Source organism: Aythya ferina (genome assembly GCF_964211825.1).
Source record: "Aythya ferina genome assembly, chromosome: 5".
In the NCBI taxonomy this organism is placed as follows: Eukaryota; Metazoa; Chordata; class Aves; order Anseriformes; family Anatidae; genus Aythya; species Aythya ferina.
Window position 1 is genome coordinate 28,989,922 of NC_140301.1, and position 15,956 is coordinate 29,005,877.

The window sequence follows — 15,956 nt, forward strand, 5'->3', positions numbered from 1 at the left end:
TATTCATAAATGCATGCAGGGTAGGTCTCTGAGCGGTGTGACTAGCAGCTGCTGCCTGCAGTTTGGTCTGGCTCGACACAAGGAAAATTGTGTGTCTGGGGTGGTGATTAAGTCTGTTTATGTCTGATCCTACTCTGATGGATAGCGAGCAACGAGAACAAATCGATCAGGCTTGTCCTGAGACGGAAACCATTGCAGGATCACAGAACAGTTGGGGTTGGATGGGACCTCTGCAGTTTGTCTGGTCCAGCCCCATGCTCAAGTAGGGCCACCTATAAACAGGCACAAGCCACCACGAGCTGGGGCAACTGATGCTGGGATGAGGGCCATGCTCCTCTCTCCTCATCCCCGTGCTGAGTCCCACTGTGTCTCCACACTTGGGGGGCAGCAGGGTGACAGGGGCCTAGTCCGAGTGGTTGGCACCACACCATGGAGGCCTCTCGCAGCTACTGGGACGTGCCATCAGAGACTCGCTGACCAGCTGTGGCTGTGGTGGCATCTCACAGCTCATGGTCCGATACCCCCGTGCCCCATGACGGGGTGTCCCCCTGCCTTCCTGGTGGCTGTGCCCCAAGTTTCAGTGCTGGGCATTTGCTGGCTCTGCCCCACAGCGCTTCTCTGAGTGCCAGCAGGAGCCAACGTTGTTTGTGTTTGTTCAAATCCCGTTTAGCATCCATCAGGATTAAAAGAAAAAAATAACAAAAACAACACACAACAAACCTCCCCTCTCACACAATTTTGTTTGATAGGAAAATAATTAATTTTGCAATTAGCTCTGCCCAGAACAAATGATGTAAGAGTGCTGCGTATGGGCTAAATTAGTGCCTGCTGAGACACAGCGCCAGCATCTGTCTGCTTTGGTGACACTTATTTTAAGCAGGCGGAGGAGGGTACAGGGCACCCTCCTGTGATGTTCCTGACGGCTTTGTCTCTCGTGGGGGCCCGGGGAGTGCTCAGCAGCGTCAGCTCTCAGCTGGTCAGCAGTGAAAAACCAGCTTATTTCTATGCCTCTTCTCCATTTTAGGGAATTTGCTGGAAATTTAAGCTTGGTGGTCAGGTGGTCATTGCTTATGCTTATGTCCTCAGAGTCCGGGTAGCTCTGGAGAAACCAGTCCCAAGGGCATGAGGCACATCAGCCATGGAGGCCAGCACTTGCGGTGGGGTGAGGAGAATGCCTGGGCCACCACCGTGTCCCCACCTGTGGAGGGACATCCTGGCTGGCTGCCCCTGCCCGCAGGAAGGGTGGCATTGAGCAGGCTTACCTCAAAGGCAGGCCTATGGTGGGGGGGCGATTACGCAGAGTGTAGGAAGCCCGTTTGTTTCCGTGATGTTTATTTTTCCCCAAGATATTGCTTATTGTCTATTGTAGTCACTTGTTAACTACATAATTAGTGGGTCTAGTTGATCTTGACTGTTTCGTTTCCTTAGGGACCGGATGTAAAAGACAGCTTCATAAATATTTGACAGCTCAAGTTTCCTTCAGACTTTGGTAAAATGCTGTTGGCAGGCCATCAGGTCCTTCCTTAGGCCTGTATCTGATCCATATAGCTTTGATTGTTGCTCCTAGTTTCATGGGAAAAACAAGCCTTTTCTGCCATTCTTCTGACCTATGCTGGGCTACAAGTTTTCAGAAAAATGCTGTGTTTTCTGTGGGTCATTTGACAAGCCGTTTTGGTATGAGCCTGGGAGAGCTGATCTGGATGATAAAAAGTTCCCTGGCCTCTTGCCTGGTTTCTAGATATAGATGCCTTTTACCTGTGAAGGTCAATTGTGCCTTGACCTGAGGTAAGTGTGCTTCATTTGTATCCAGGCTTACATTTTAAATAAGTTCATCGGGGTAGATTGTGCTCAAGTTCTATCTTCATAGATTTAAACTGCTCAGTTAGTACGAGAGCACCGTGAGGGAGCATGCCATGCTCCTCAGTGCCTTTGCGGGATACTTACAGGAGTTACAGGGCTAATAAGGATGAAATTGCTGGTGCCACTGCAGAGCTCATGGCTTTGTCTGATTCTTGTATCTCTGCATCACTGACAGTGGTGTCTGAAGATTCTGTCTCTGTTCTTCCTACTATTGTGGCTACTTACTCTCTTACTCCACTTACTCTTACTTAATCTTGCAGCAAAGCTGTGGATTGCTTGTGTTAGAAGATCAGACTTTCCTCTCTCCCATTGGCACATCAGGTGCTTTGAGAAGAGGATGCATGAGCTTACTTCACAGCAGAGATTTCCCCACAAGGCAGAAATAAATGTTGCAGCCACACTGCACTTGCTCATAAGGCTCAGTGCTGAGAAAGTCACTGAGCAGACAGCCTGGGTCAGTCTAGAGCTTGCTCCCTGCTTTATCACTGTCCCCTCTGTGGGGTGGGGATGGGAAAGGTCCTGAAGCAACCTGAGCTTAATAAGATGAGCATAACCCTTTCCAGCTACAGAAGGGTTTCTTCAGGTTTGGCTTCTTGATGTTGCTAAGGAATCCTGATTAAATCTACAGGCAGCAGAAACATGGCATTAAGCCATCAGCAGGGCATGCAGTGTTACTGACCATTAGCACAGTGAGGGTGTAGGGACTTCACAAAGGGAAAAGGCAAAGGAGGATCTGTTTGTTTACAAGGCAAGCTTTGAGAGAACTCAGTGACATAGTTATGTCACTGCTTTTTAGTTTGGATTTTGGGAGAGAGTTGCTGTTTCCCCCCACTGTTTTCATTCCCTTTGTCTTAAACTTGCACTCATTTCTACGGGGCCCTGATTCAGACCAAGGAGGTAGGACAAGCAGAGGGTTATGCTGTTTGCTTGTGGGAGAAGTGAGCTGGACCTATTTCCTTGCTTCCCCTTGCTTTAGGACATAGGCAAGAAAATTTCTGCCCTTGTTCCCCCAGGCAGGGACTGAAGGCATGTTTTGCTTCCTGGTGGTGTGGTGATGATGAAAACCCTGGAGGATGGGAGATGTGGTACTGGGCTCCACCATGCCTTGAAGTAATGCTGGGGAGGCTGGGAGCCTGGTGTGATGGTGTATCCTTTGGTCCAAGGGAAGCTCAGTGCCCCAGCCCTGATGTGCAGCCGATGTGCACCATCCTGCTAAAGCCCTGTTGCCTCCCTCCTGAACTCCTGGCCTTTCTGCACAGTGCCGATGAACCATGAACTTTTCAAAGTTCAAGCAGGCTCTTGAAAACCCCGTGCTTATTTGTGTACTTTGCCATCCTTCTTCACCTTTTGCAGCTCCTTAGGCCCACGTGCGCTAAGCTTTGTCAGGAGTGCTCCAGGGAGCTGGCTCCTGTCTGCATACCAGCAAAGGTGCATGCCTGGGGCTGCCAGCCCTGCTGCTGCTTACCTCTGGGCTGATCTCCACTGGGTTTGTGCCTGTTTTGTTGCATAAAAGGAAAGGAGAGCCTCGTATCTTGCCCAACTGTGCTAAAGGAATAAAGCACATCCATCCTCTGTACTGTCTCTGGCCACCGTGAGTTATTTTGGAAACTGAGGGAAGCAAATCCTTATCAGACAGTTATGGACTGACCTGCTCATGGACAAAGTATCTTCTTGTTCCCATTAATAAATACCCAGGTCAAACGCTGGAGCCTGAGGAGTGTTGTTTCCACATTCTGTGGATACTCTGGCTATCCAAATGTATTCCTTGTCCTCCTGGATATTTTGCTGAGTTTCTGGGCTGATGGAAACCTTGTGGCTTTGAGTTCCCTAAATGAATTAGGCACTGTTGTCTTTTGGTTGTTGCTGCTCCTGCGGTCACCCCCTGTGCTAGGTCTTGTACAAGCACCCAGGCAACAGCAAGCCAAACCCAGCAGTGCAATGCTTTTGTCTTGCTTTAATTATAGCAGGACACAATTATTAGCAGCGTGTTTTTATTTCCATTTGTTCATTCTGACAGCAAACAAAGGAAGCCATTATATCTACAAGAGGATGTTTCAGGAAGTGTCGTGGTAAATAAAGCTAACGAGACCAGTGCACACGAGAGTATCACGTTCTCTTACAGACAGCGATCGATAATCAGGTTGCTACAAGCCAGACCCTTTCAAGAGGCATAGTACCGAGTCTGCACTCAGATTGGCCTTTAATCTTGGATCACTGAGCTCCTCACAGACTGATACATTTATCACAGTTATCTAACCCCTAACACAGGTATCCCTGGAAAGACATATGGCAGGTCTTTCAGTGCTGTAGGAAATGAAAAAGTTGGATGGCACCCACCTGCCCCTTTCTGGCAATATGTTTCTGCTCTGTAAAGGAGATGTGGACCAGGCTAAAAATTGCATGTCAGGTCTGGGATTGACCTTGGATAATGTTTCTGAACCTTCCCAGCTTCCCGAACAGTAGTGCATAGTATACAACATGTTGTTGGAAACATTGTGCTTCTGTGTCCCTGATAAAATTGAGGCTGCTGCCCCCGGCTTAACTTTTCTTTGCCTCTTTGCTGCAAGCAATGCTGTCCTCAGAGGCAAAATGTTACTGAAGACCTGCTCTTAAAGTTGGCAAAAAATGCAGTTAAGCAATGCGATGTTTTTTTGAGACAGCAAAATATCTTCTAAAAGCTTTTTTGCGCAACAGTAGAGAAAAATGGCAAGAGGCACGTATATTGCAGGGTTTTCATTCTTGAGATCTCTAGTATTTCCTATTCTCCTCATTTTAGCATAAGCCTTTTGATCTTGCTGTTTGCCCCAGAGCTCTGGGCATTAGGTGAGGTTCTCAACTTTATTTTATAATAAAAATGTAGAAGTTTGTAGCCCTCAGGGATTTGGAGAAAAGTTTGAAAATGTGATCATAAAGTTCAAGAAACCAGAGCGCAATTAGGAGAAGCTCAAACATTTATAATTTTCTCTAAAAACCAGAACAAAAACCCTTGTGATTCTTAAGCCATGATTCTCTGGAGTCTGATGCATAATTTTTGAGTATGTGGGGTTGGCAGTGCTGGAAAGGATGCTTTTCTTTGCCCAGACCATGTTTTTCTTCTGCAAGTTTTATTTACCAGCAACTTTTAACCGTTTCTGCATTTGCAGACTGGGCACTTTCTGCATCCACACCTCCCTGTGTGGGATGGGACAGCACATCCCTCATGTCGGGTCCTATGGAGCCCTGGGTACCTGCATGGGGCAGCTGAGAGTTTCCAGGCAGTTTCCCCAGGTGCAGCATCATCTCCTTCCTGCCCAAGAAGAGTGATGGAAGGAAGGATCCACCGCCTCACTACCAAGAGACTCCTGGGGGCTCAGAGCAGAGCCCAGCAGTGGGATTCACTCCCTTTTGCAGCATGGGAGGCTGAGGAGCTCTCTACACCTGCCATATCTGTGGGCTTGGAAAGGGCAGCCAGTGGCCACCTTCATCCCAGTGACAGACACCTGGCTGCCTGGTGTAGGTGCATCTGGCCACATGCTTCAGAGCTGCCAGGTCTTCTGCAAACCCACAGCTTTGCTGGGAGAGCTGTCTTCTACCTGCAAGACCTGGCAGAGAGATGTGGCTTCCCCTGCGGGCTCACGAAGGACGAGACTCTCTCCACCTGGGGCTCACTTGTATGGCACTGAGGCAGCCTGTGGCCATGCCATGCCCTCCCACGGCATCTGTTTTTCTGAATCTCCCCCAGCCACAGCATGAGGGAAGCCTGGAAAACCCTGCAAGGATGGGGTGACAGAGACAGCTTCTTCTCCCCACTTCCCCTGCCCCGAGCTGCCCTCCCTCAGGCACCGCGCTTTTATATTTTTAGAAAGCACAGTTTGTGTTCCTCAGTGCTAGCTGTGCGCGTCAGTGGCTGCTTCACAATGAACTCTCAGGGGCCCGTCGGCTTTGTACGTGAGGGCTGTGCCCCGCCACAGTATTTTCTGCTGCGCGGTCGGGCGCACTGCGGGCTCTAGCTGCCTCAACATGGCGGCCTATTGTTCAGTGCCCGCTGTGCTGCTTGAAACCAGGCCCGGCGCTGGCAGCGTTGAAGCCTGAGGTCCCCTTGCGTGAGGGCTGCCGGAGAAGGTGGAGGAGGAGAGGGGACACTGCCACCAAGGACAGACAGCCCTCTGGAGGATTGGGCTTTGCTGTGTGGCTACAGGCTGACCATGGGATCTGGGGGAGCCATTGAACACCTTGTGTCGGAGAACATGGCAGGATCAGTAGAGCAGTCTGGGGCCTGCAGCCTGGCTGGGCAAGGGCAGCATCTTTCTCCTTGCTGGATGGCTCAGGGATACCCTACCAGGGGCAGACACCTTTCTCACACTGACCCTGACAGCCCTCCTTAGAAATGACTCTGCTCCGCCTTCCAGGGACCCCACTGTGTGCACCCATATTCGCATCGGGTATCCATCTTTTCCCACAAAAGTAGCTTGTTCTGGGGAGCTTTTTTCGCCACCCACCCGCTGTAAGCACCTGTGAATCATGTGGCCTTTGTAAAACGACCTTGGCTAACCTGTACGATCTCAGACTAAGCTTTCAGACCTTTCAATGCTTTCACAGTTTCCGAGCTGGGCTGAGCGCCCTTCCAAATTGTCAGCCTGACGCCACCCATGCTGATTTATGTTCCCTGAGAAATGCAATTGTAACTATTTCCATTAAGAGAGCCCTCAAAACCGTAAATGGCTCCAAAGTTGTGAAGAATGCATGCCCCCGGCTCCCTACAAATTGCCCCTTATATTTCCCTGAATCTAGCCGTATCCGGTGCTTCAGCTAAAGCAGCGTTTTTATTTACAGCACGTGCACGTGTGCAAGGCACACTACCAGCTTGTGCTGGCACGCTGTCCACACTCAGACTCCTACCAGAATCCCTGTCCACCACTGAGGCTTCCTATCGCAGCATCACTCCCCAGGTGAAGGCCTCATTCAGTTTGTCCTTTTCCTTACTATATTTGCTCAACCACTTTGAAAATAAGATCTCCCGGGATATTTTTTTTTTTTTTTTTTTTTTATTTTGGGTCAGCAGCTTGTTTGGGGTTTTGCTAACAAAAAAGGAACAATTCTTGTAGGATTCCTAGGACAACACATTTTATTTCAGGCACAAACAAACCCTGGCTCTCAGTTAGCATATGCGAGCCGCTGTACAGCACTGCATTCACCTACGGAGGTATATAAAGGGTAATGATAATGTTGCCCAGAAGGCTAACACATCAAAGGCCGAAGAGCAGTTAAAATGTATTACGAGCTGTTGGCAGTGATTGTGGGGGGTATTAGCGTATTGCTGGTTTAGATGGCCTGAGTAAATGAAAACCCTCTGGATTAATTGGTACACCAAAGAGATTTCGGAGGAAAATGGAGGCTGATGGAAAATGACAAACACTGGAGAACGCAGATAGCTCGGCGTGCTGACCTACGGCAGGGCACTGCTGATTAACTTGTGGCTCCCTGCTGTGCCCTGGGGAGCTTGGCCAGGCCAGGCTGCCCCACCGGCAGGAGCTGTGGTGCTGCCATCCTTGCATCCACGGGTGGTTAGAGGTGAGACTTACCATGTGTCTTCTGACACCTGGACACCACAGGAGAAGAGTTTAATTATTTTTAATGATGTGGGGGCTGGGGGAGGGAGGGGAGGACTTACTTAGTCTCCTGGTGTCTGGTGTCACAGAGCAAGTGAAGCTGGAAACTTAAATATTTATTAGCACAGAGACTGCTGGCTGAATTGGATGGCAACCAGCATGGGTAATATTGAATGTTATGACACCATCCTTTACCATGTAAACCAATATTCCAGCTTCTACTGTGTATTTTATTACTAATACTTCAATTATACACAAACAACATTTAAACTAAGTGTGACAGCAACAGCTACACAAACTCAAATTATACTGGCTCATTGACATGCGAATTGACCCGCTGGAGCTCATTGACCCACCTCTCAACCCACCACAGCCACGCCAGGTTAAGTCTTGCCCTCCTGGGCCACCCATCTGGTGACTGGAGCTGGGTACCCATACTGATGCCAGTGGGCAACTGGCACTGACTGGGGGGCTTCTTCACCTCTTTCACCCACCCACACTAGGTTGTCAAGGGTAGAGGATCCTCTTCTTTTCTCTGACCAGCAGCCAGGTTCACCAGTGGGTTTTCTTCAGGGTTTTCAAAAGAATTTGCCCAAAGCCAACCTGCTGCTATATTTATGCTTTCTTATCTGGGCATCATATGGCTACATCCTCAGTCTTCTTTCTATGATCTTATCCACTTGTCATCATCTCTGACAGATGACAATTTTCTATTGTTAGTTTTAACTAGAAGCTTCACAGTTTGGGTGGTTTCCTATTCAGTTATACCAGTCCCCTTGCAGCTCAAGTTAGCTTCATTCCTATGCCCACCATTTGAACTCCACACTTCACACATTTGTCTCTTTCAGACTTCAGGTGTCATAGGAAGACAAGAAGAGAAGATGGGCATTTTTCTGGTCACCTGAGATGATTTACAAACTCCCTTTCTCCTTGCATTATCCTTTCAGTGTACAGAAAAGGGGAAGGAAGAGCTGCTAAAACCTGAGCACTGCATGGCCTTCTGGTGGCTGTGTGGGCATGATGGGGATGGAAACTCCAGGGGAACCTTTCTCTGTCCTTTCTCCAAATATATTTAGGAGCAAATTATGTGAGTAAAGACTTGGCAGAAAAACAGAGATGGAAAGTGAGATGCCGTATGCAGCTCATGTCCCAAAAAGCTCGACTCCTGCTGACACAAGTTTGACAGGCTCCCACCTGGTCTCCCAGCTTGTTGTCTCAGATGATTTAAAGCATGGCTGAGCTCTACAGCCTCCATCATTACCTGTCCCACTGTTCTGCCAGCAACTCCATCCTTCAGTGGGTGTCACAGGAAAAGCTTTGTTTTCTGCTTGTGCCAGGGAGCATTGTGGTAATGTGGGAGAAACAGCAATCTTTTACATTTTTTTTTTCATATTGTGAAGGTAATGGACACTAACTTCTCTTTGACATGTTCCTGAAAAATTCCTTGCTTCTTCCATAAATCCAAGACTTATATAAAGAATCTGTTTTCCATCTTAAGGCTAAAGACAAACATCAATTTTAAAATCTATTTTTAAAGTGAGTTGCATTGCAATTTATAATCTTAAACTGAAGTTTTAAAAGTGCTCTCATCCTTGAAAAGAAGAGACCATTTCATTGCTAATGACTAATGATAAAGTGTTTTCTGAAGGTGACTGAGCATAGCACAAGAAGTCTTAAATATATTTATTAGCTTATTAAACATAATGAATTGAATCTGGTTGCTAATATTAGCAATGCCTTTGTAAGTGAAAAGCACTTTTGGTTAGTTGGACAGTTTCTTATCAAAGAACAAAAATACAGCATTAAAACATATGCAGCTTACTGAATAATCATGTTATTTGTCAGACAAGCAGAAGAATCATCACTGAAGCACTCTCAACGTGCCAAATTGGGTAATATACATAATTAGGATCCATTTGATTAGATATGTGCCCATGGTAACAGCCACACTCATGATCCACATATTAGTACAGCCTTGAAATAATCTTCAAGGAGAATGATGGCAACAGTGCACATCTGAAGCTTCACTGGAGAGACTTTTGGAACATAACCTACGTACTGATTTCCTCCGTTTCTGTGGTTATTCTTTATTTTTAAACAATGCATGCTTTTGTTCTCAAAGGTGATATACTGCTTCCACGAAATGTCACTGCACTTTTATCCCTAAAAGGAAGATCTTGTAATCATCTACATAACATTTTAAAGCCCCAAACCTTCCTATATTTAGGGACATATCCCAGCAATTGGCAAGACTGCTGCAAGCTGTTACTGGGAGGTGGGAGCAATCATCACCTGGAAGCCAGCCCATCTCAGATCCACTCTCCTCTTGGAGCCCAGGACAGCCCGGTGATGGATAAGGCCTTCTGGATGTTCTTTTAGGCTGTTGCAGGAGCCTCATGAAGACACTGCAAGGACTCAGTGAGAAGATGGATTTTGCATCAGATCCAAACCTCTGAGAGAGCCTGCAAGTGCTGATCTACTGCCAACCCACAGGGAATGAGTCTAGAGGGTACTATTTGGGTAACAGTGGAACCCAAGAGAGTTTGTTTAGCCGTAGATGCAATATGAATTGTTCCTGCAGTTTATTTTTACATCCTTAAAGGGTGAATGAGTTTGGAAAAGTTGGGCAGAGGCAGGGAATTAGCAGAATGAATTATTAGGAGTTATTTATACAAAATGAGAGAAATAAATCTCCTGGTACAACAGCATATGTCCAGGACGATGACAGTTGCTGCTTTTGCAGTAGTGACCACTGGGAAATATATAAAAGAATCTTTTTCCCCCCATAAGGAAGAGACCAGGATATAGATAGGTTTGCCCAGGTGAAGGCACCAAGCAAAGACTGGTTTGTAGTTGGGGAACCTGGGCAACAAATACTGAGAGTCTGGCAGAAGAGGACTGTGGATCACCCCTGGGGAGGTCCTGGCCAGCCTGATCCAGTGGGGTAGGATGGATGTGACTAGAATGTGGCCATGTGAACTATCCCACCAGTGCAAGAGAGCCGTTGTGTACCCATGTGCAGACACCTCACCCTGTAGAAGCAAGACAGGACCCTGTCTGGGGATATATAATGGAGAGGGAATCAGCACTGAAAGACTGCAAAACAATGATTCAGGAAGTCATCTGGCTTTTGGGAAAAAGGGATTTATCTCAATTGTATGGGAAACACAGAACAGCTAGAAGGTTTTGATGGAGGAGCACAGGGGAAGACTTTACTCCCTGGTTTGGCTTTTGCAGAAGAGGAGCACTTTTCTTCAAGGGGTCGGTGACACACACAGTTGTGTTTGCAGCCTTCAGCTGGAAGGCAACAATACTGTAAGTCATGGCTACACAAGGCAGTCAAACTGGTACTAGGTATGGTGGTAGGATTATACAGGCAAAAATAGACTTGTGGGTCCATCTGGGGCATGCAGTGTCTGATTCAGAATGGGTGACCTTTCTCCATATTAGTGTGCTGTTAATCACACTGAGGACAGGATCCATAATCCTCAGCAATATAAATTAAATTCACTGATCAAAATGCACTAAAGTGGTTTGTCAAATTCCTACATCCTTCTTTTTCAGCAAGCACTCTTTTTAGTAGGGCACTCTTCTAGGCTACCCTGTGGACAGCTGCCTCCTGTATGTGACAGCACACTTGCACTGGGTGTGCTCAGGTGCTTGGGATGTCCTGCAGGCTGAAGGGTGTCCTCTGGCCATGGGGCTGCCGGTCTGGCATCTCTATGGGGGGTGAAACCAGCCTGGAAGAGGCACAGCAGATGTACCCACTGTGAGAGTGCTCAGGCACACATACATGTATGGGGAGTGCTAGTCCCTCCTGTGATAAACAGCTCTAAGGAAAGCTATGTGAAATTTTGAGTTTCTGCTTCTGTTTTCCAGAACAGAACAAACTGGGGCAAAAAAATAGGAAAAAATTGTTTCCTGGAATTAAAACAGTCATGTTCAGAAATGTCTACATGTTCTGTTTTGACATTTTTTGGATCAAAGTGAAGCGTTTTGACGTTTCTGAGGTAGGAATGTTTTGTTTCAATTTGTTGAACTGACATGAAACGTTTCGTTTCAAGTCTGCTTAACATTAAAGTAGGCAGTCCGCTTCCTTGGGTTTGGGTCCCATTCTCTCCTCTGGGCTGTGCTCCCTGGGAGCTTTGCCCAGCTCCCATAAAGCTTGGGCAAGGTCCACGTTGTTCTCAGTAAATGTAGCTCAGCCACAAGGCCCCATGCACAGGAAAGAACAGAGGCCTTTTCGGGAAAGTGCATTTTGATGTCGAACTGAACCAGAATGAAAAATTGGGGGGCACTTCACCTCTGACAGTTCAGCCCTGGCAAAACACGATCTCATTCCAGCGGTGTCCCCATCTTCCCACCGGCGTTTTTTAATTGTGCAGAAGCCGTTTTCTGATCAAAAAAGGAGGAAGTCTTCCAGCGAGCGCCTGTATAGGTGTTGACAAGATCTACATCAATTGGCTCCCCAGAGGGCTGCAGGCTGGTCCCCTGGACTTAGTCCTTGGTGTGGGGATGGAGCAGCCCCCCCAGAGCACTCACGGCCAGGACAAGCTGAGGAGCCCTGCTCCAGGCGCTGGCTGAGGCCCAGGCAGCCTCTGGCTTGGCTGGCCCCAAGGGGGAGCGAGGGTGAGAGGGCTGAAATAAGAGCAGAAGTTGCTCTCGGGATGTTAGCAGACCCTCTTCTTTTCTGGAGACGGCTGTCGGGTCTTGCTGGTATTCCTGAAGAATTTCACCTAAAAGCTGCTCTGGTTCATTCTCCACCGGGCAGATCCTACTGCTTGCTGTGCAGGACTGGGCCCCTCCTCCCCCTTTCCTGAGCAGCAGCTTCAAAAGATCTCTGATTTTGCTCTCCAATCAAGCAATCTCATTTGCAAAACAACTGCGAGGGCCCTGCGAAAGCAGAGGGCCTGCTCCTTTGTTCAGGGCTGGCTTTGGTGACACAAAGGAACCATAAAGGTGATGGCGGCGAGGCCTGGGCAGCGGCAGCGCTTCCTGGGCTGCCAGCCCTGGCCTCCCTCCCCCAGCTGTAATTTCAGACCCTGAACGTCAGGATTATGCAGGGCCGAGACCAAGGCGAACAAGGTGGATTGCAACTATTCTTAGCTACAAAAATTATTCCCGGCTCGCTTTGAAATCCGAACCAGGGTTAATTTCTCCCCCCCTTCCCCCAGCCTGTTTCCTCTCCTCTTTCATGTACCTATTTGCATAGACTGTCATCGCAAGAATCTCCATTAAAATTGAAAGCCTCCTTCCTGCATGTCACCTCTCGCAGCCCCCTTCCGCTTGCCCTGCGTGACTTTTGGAGGGCTGGAGAGCAAAGGTCCTCCGCTAGCATCGCCTGGCCGAGCCCTGCATTCCCCGTACCGCTGGGTTGCTATAGGAACATCTATCAACTGGGGAGTGCCGGGGAAAAAGAGCAGGGAATTATCTTAATTGTCTAATGATTGATTAATATGTGTTTACACAGCACTTCAAAACCGTGCATCCTTCGGTAAATTGTTTATTAACTGGGCAAGTGGTGTAATTTGCTGGGCATCCTCCACTCTCGCTGGTTTCGGTGGGAGGAAAGGGTGGTAGGCAGCTTGCAGGATTTGTCATAACTATATTATCAATATCTCTAGTAGTTCTGCTTCAGGAAAACAACTTAAATACGAGCCTTCCCTTTAAATTTTCATAGGCAGGGCTGTTCCCACCTGCCACTAATGCTGCTCAAGTGCCTCCTCTATAAAGACCTGTGTTTAGCCCTTCTCTGTTTTGGCAGATTTCACCCACCTGGGTCCTTGATGTTTGGCCCTTGCTCTGCTTCCTCCCTCTTCTGCTAATGAGCTGAGACCATCCCCAAGCTGACTGCAAGGTGGGTGCAAACCGACCCCTTAGAGAGCTGTGCTTCACAAAGTGTAGGAGAATCTGGGATGCCAAAGCAATTCCCTATGTGCTTGAGAAACAGGGTTTGCAGCCTGCATGGCTTTGGTGCGAGCTGCCAGGTGCTCTGGGCACCCATATGAATGGTGTGACCTCGGTGTTGAGTTTGACCATCTTGGTAGGTGCAGGCAGTGAGACAGGCTGGTGTAATAGGGTGCAGGCACCCATCAAATCTGGTCTTCCCCATCTAACTCAGAGGGGCTGCTTCCCTCAGTAAGGTCTGTGAGAGAGGATGATGAGGAGGGTGTTAGGTATAACTGGTGCTTATGGAGGGGCTGCTTTCCTCTGGTACTGCTCCATACAGAGCACAAAAGGCCTTAGGTGCTGTGGGATGGGCCTTGATCAGGTGTGTGATGTGTATGGCTCGCTAGTTTTTCAGTGGAAGTGCAGAACGAGTAAAGGGACTTGCAAAACAAAACAGATTTGTCCTGGGTATTTACAAGTTATTTAAACCCTACTGATCTCCAGGGCTCTCAGGCTTCTCAGTCCCTGTGAATCTATCTGCCACAGAACAGATAGCATCCAGTAAAAATGCCTTCACATGTGGCAGCCACCTTCCTGCTTCACTTACAGGGCCTAATCATAGGTTGCTGCAGAAAAGTCTCCACTTCTGCTGAAGAAAACAGCAGCAGTGCTAGGTTGCTATTCTGTAGTGGTTCAGCACTAGAGGGGGATGTAGCATGTGCTTTCCAGCACGTTTCGTATGGGCATGCAACAATATTTTACAGCAATATTTATGAGGCGGCTGTTTTTTTAATTGCTGACATGAAGATTTTTCTCTTGCAGGGGCAATTTTCTTGCATAGGATAAAAATCAGAGAGGCTGCTGTTTTCCAAGCCTTCAGAGATTGTGCTTGTAGCCAATGAATTTTGTGATGTTTAATACGTCTTGGATATTGGGGCCTCAGAACTTAGGGCAATTCTCAGGTCTCTCTTTTTTTTTTTTTTTTTTTTTTTTTTTTTTTTGTCTGAAGTGAGCTAGTGTTCAAAAAGCAAATAGAGGCTGCTCTTCAGCTGGCTAGGAGGGTCTGGGGCCTGTTCTTCTTGCCATCGTGACATTTAGTGTGCTGTGCCAGAGGGCTGCAGCCGAACTGTGGTAGCGAGTCCTGCGAGTGGCTGAACTAAGGCGGAAAGCCAAATCCACCCGGCTCGGCTTGCTTGGAGTTTCTGCACGTTCCTGTTCTGAGCAAAAAATGGCTCTTTGATTTCGCAGACATACCAGTAATAAAAAACAGTTGTCCACTTCATGAAATGTTGCTGCCTCATGGGTGTTTTTGCAAACTTGTAGAGTGTAAAAGCTGGTCAAATTCCTGTCTCTTCTCTTGTTTTTCTCCTGCTCGTCTCCCAGGAGCTTTTCTCGTTCCATGTTTTGTTCCATGGTGCAGATGAATGTCAGTATGGGGACAGGATTTGGTAGCCCTCTAGCTCCGGGGATTTCTCCTGGTGTGTTTGGGTATGGTGTCTTGGGAGAAGAACAGTTTTCCTGCTGCATGCCCCATAGATGCACTAACACAGCTGTGCAGGACAAACGCTCCTGTACTGCAGCAGAAGGTGGGAATGGCACTTGCTGAAGAAACCCCCATTTTCAGGCCAGGAGATAAAGGCTCTCTCAGATCTGAGTTTTGCTCTGCCTGTGGCAGACCTTCACATGCAGCCCCATGTCCTCCTCCTCATACCCTGGACATTGCACGGGGCTGCTGTTCCCACCTCACACCGAGGGCAGTGTTGGAAAAGACATCCCCATTCACATTCCCAAATATAAACTTTTCTTCCCCTACTTTTAGTGCCTGTAATTACCTCTTTATTCCAGTGCCAGCAATCTTCTATCAGGCATCGTTATTAATGGAGAGAAAGGAGAAGGGGAGGGAGGGAGAGCGAGAGAGCCACAAAACTTAATTTAATCACAGCACCCCATGCTCAATTTAACAGACACAACAGCTCCGAATGGGGTCCCTGTGCAACGGGAGGGCAGGCGGTGGAGCGTCCCTGGAAAGAATTAATTGTGGATGACAATGTGTAAACAGTGCGGATGAATAGGGCACGCAGGTGTGAGGCACCGGGGCCATCCCGGGGACTTTTTCACACGAATTTCAGCTCCTTCACTGCTGACCTGCTCCCGAAAATGTGATTAGTGTCGGCGTTGGGAAACCATTCAGGGTGTCAGGATTTGGCACATATTAACTAGCCCTGGGGGAGAGAAGGGGGAGCGCCTGGGGGCTATGAAAGGAGGAAGTCTGGCAGGCGAGGGGATTGTTAAAGGGACAGAAAATCCTCGGTGCTGTGAGATGACCGGGCTGCTTGGGGGAAAAATGGAAGACAGGCGAAGCAGAAGAGGATTCTGAGGCATCCTAGCCCTGACTGAGCTGGGTGGAAAACAAGGCATTGCATCGTGGAATATTTTTCTCTGTGTCCATCATAAATATTGATGATGTTTATATTACTGACTTCTTCTTGGCGGGGGCTTTCACAGTTCTAGACACTTCAGCTCGAGAGATAAACAGTCAAAACAAGCAGGAAAATTAATGACACGGCAGCACCAAGAACAGGAAATATCTCCTGGGTAACATATGGATGTTATTCAGCA

The 15,956-nt window shown here is 47.9% G+C and overlaps 1 long non-coding RNA gene across 1 annotated transcript; it reads left to right on the forward strand.

The window, feature by feature from the left end:
• Window positions 1-13,203: 13,203 nt before the first annotated feature.
• LOC311437076 lies at window positions 13,204-14,624 on the forward strand. The gene is made up of 2 exons (XR_014693283.1): window positions 13,204-13,305; window positions 14,160-14,624. It is a non-coding gene; the product is annotated as an uncharacterized lncRNA (long non-coding RNA).
• The last annotated feature ends 1,332 nt before the right edge of the window (window positions 14,625-15,956 follow it).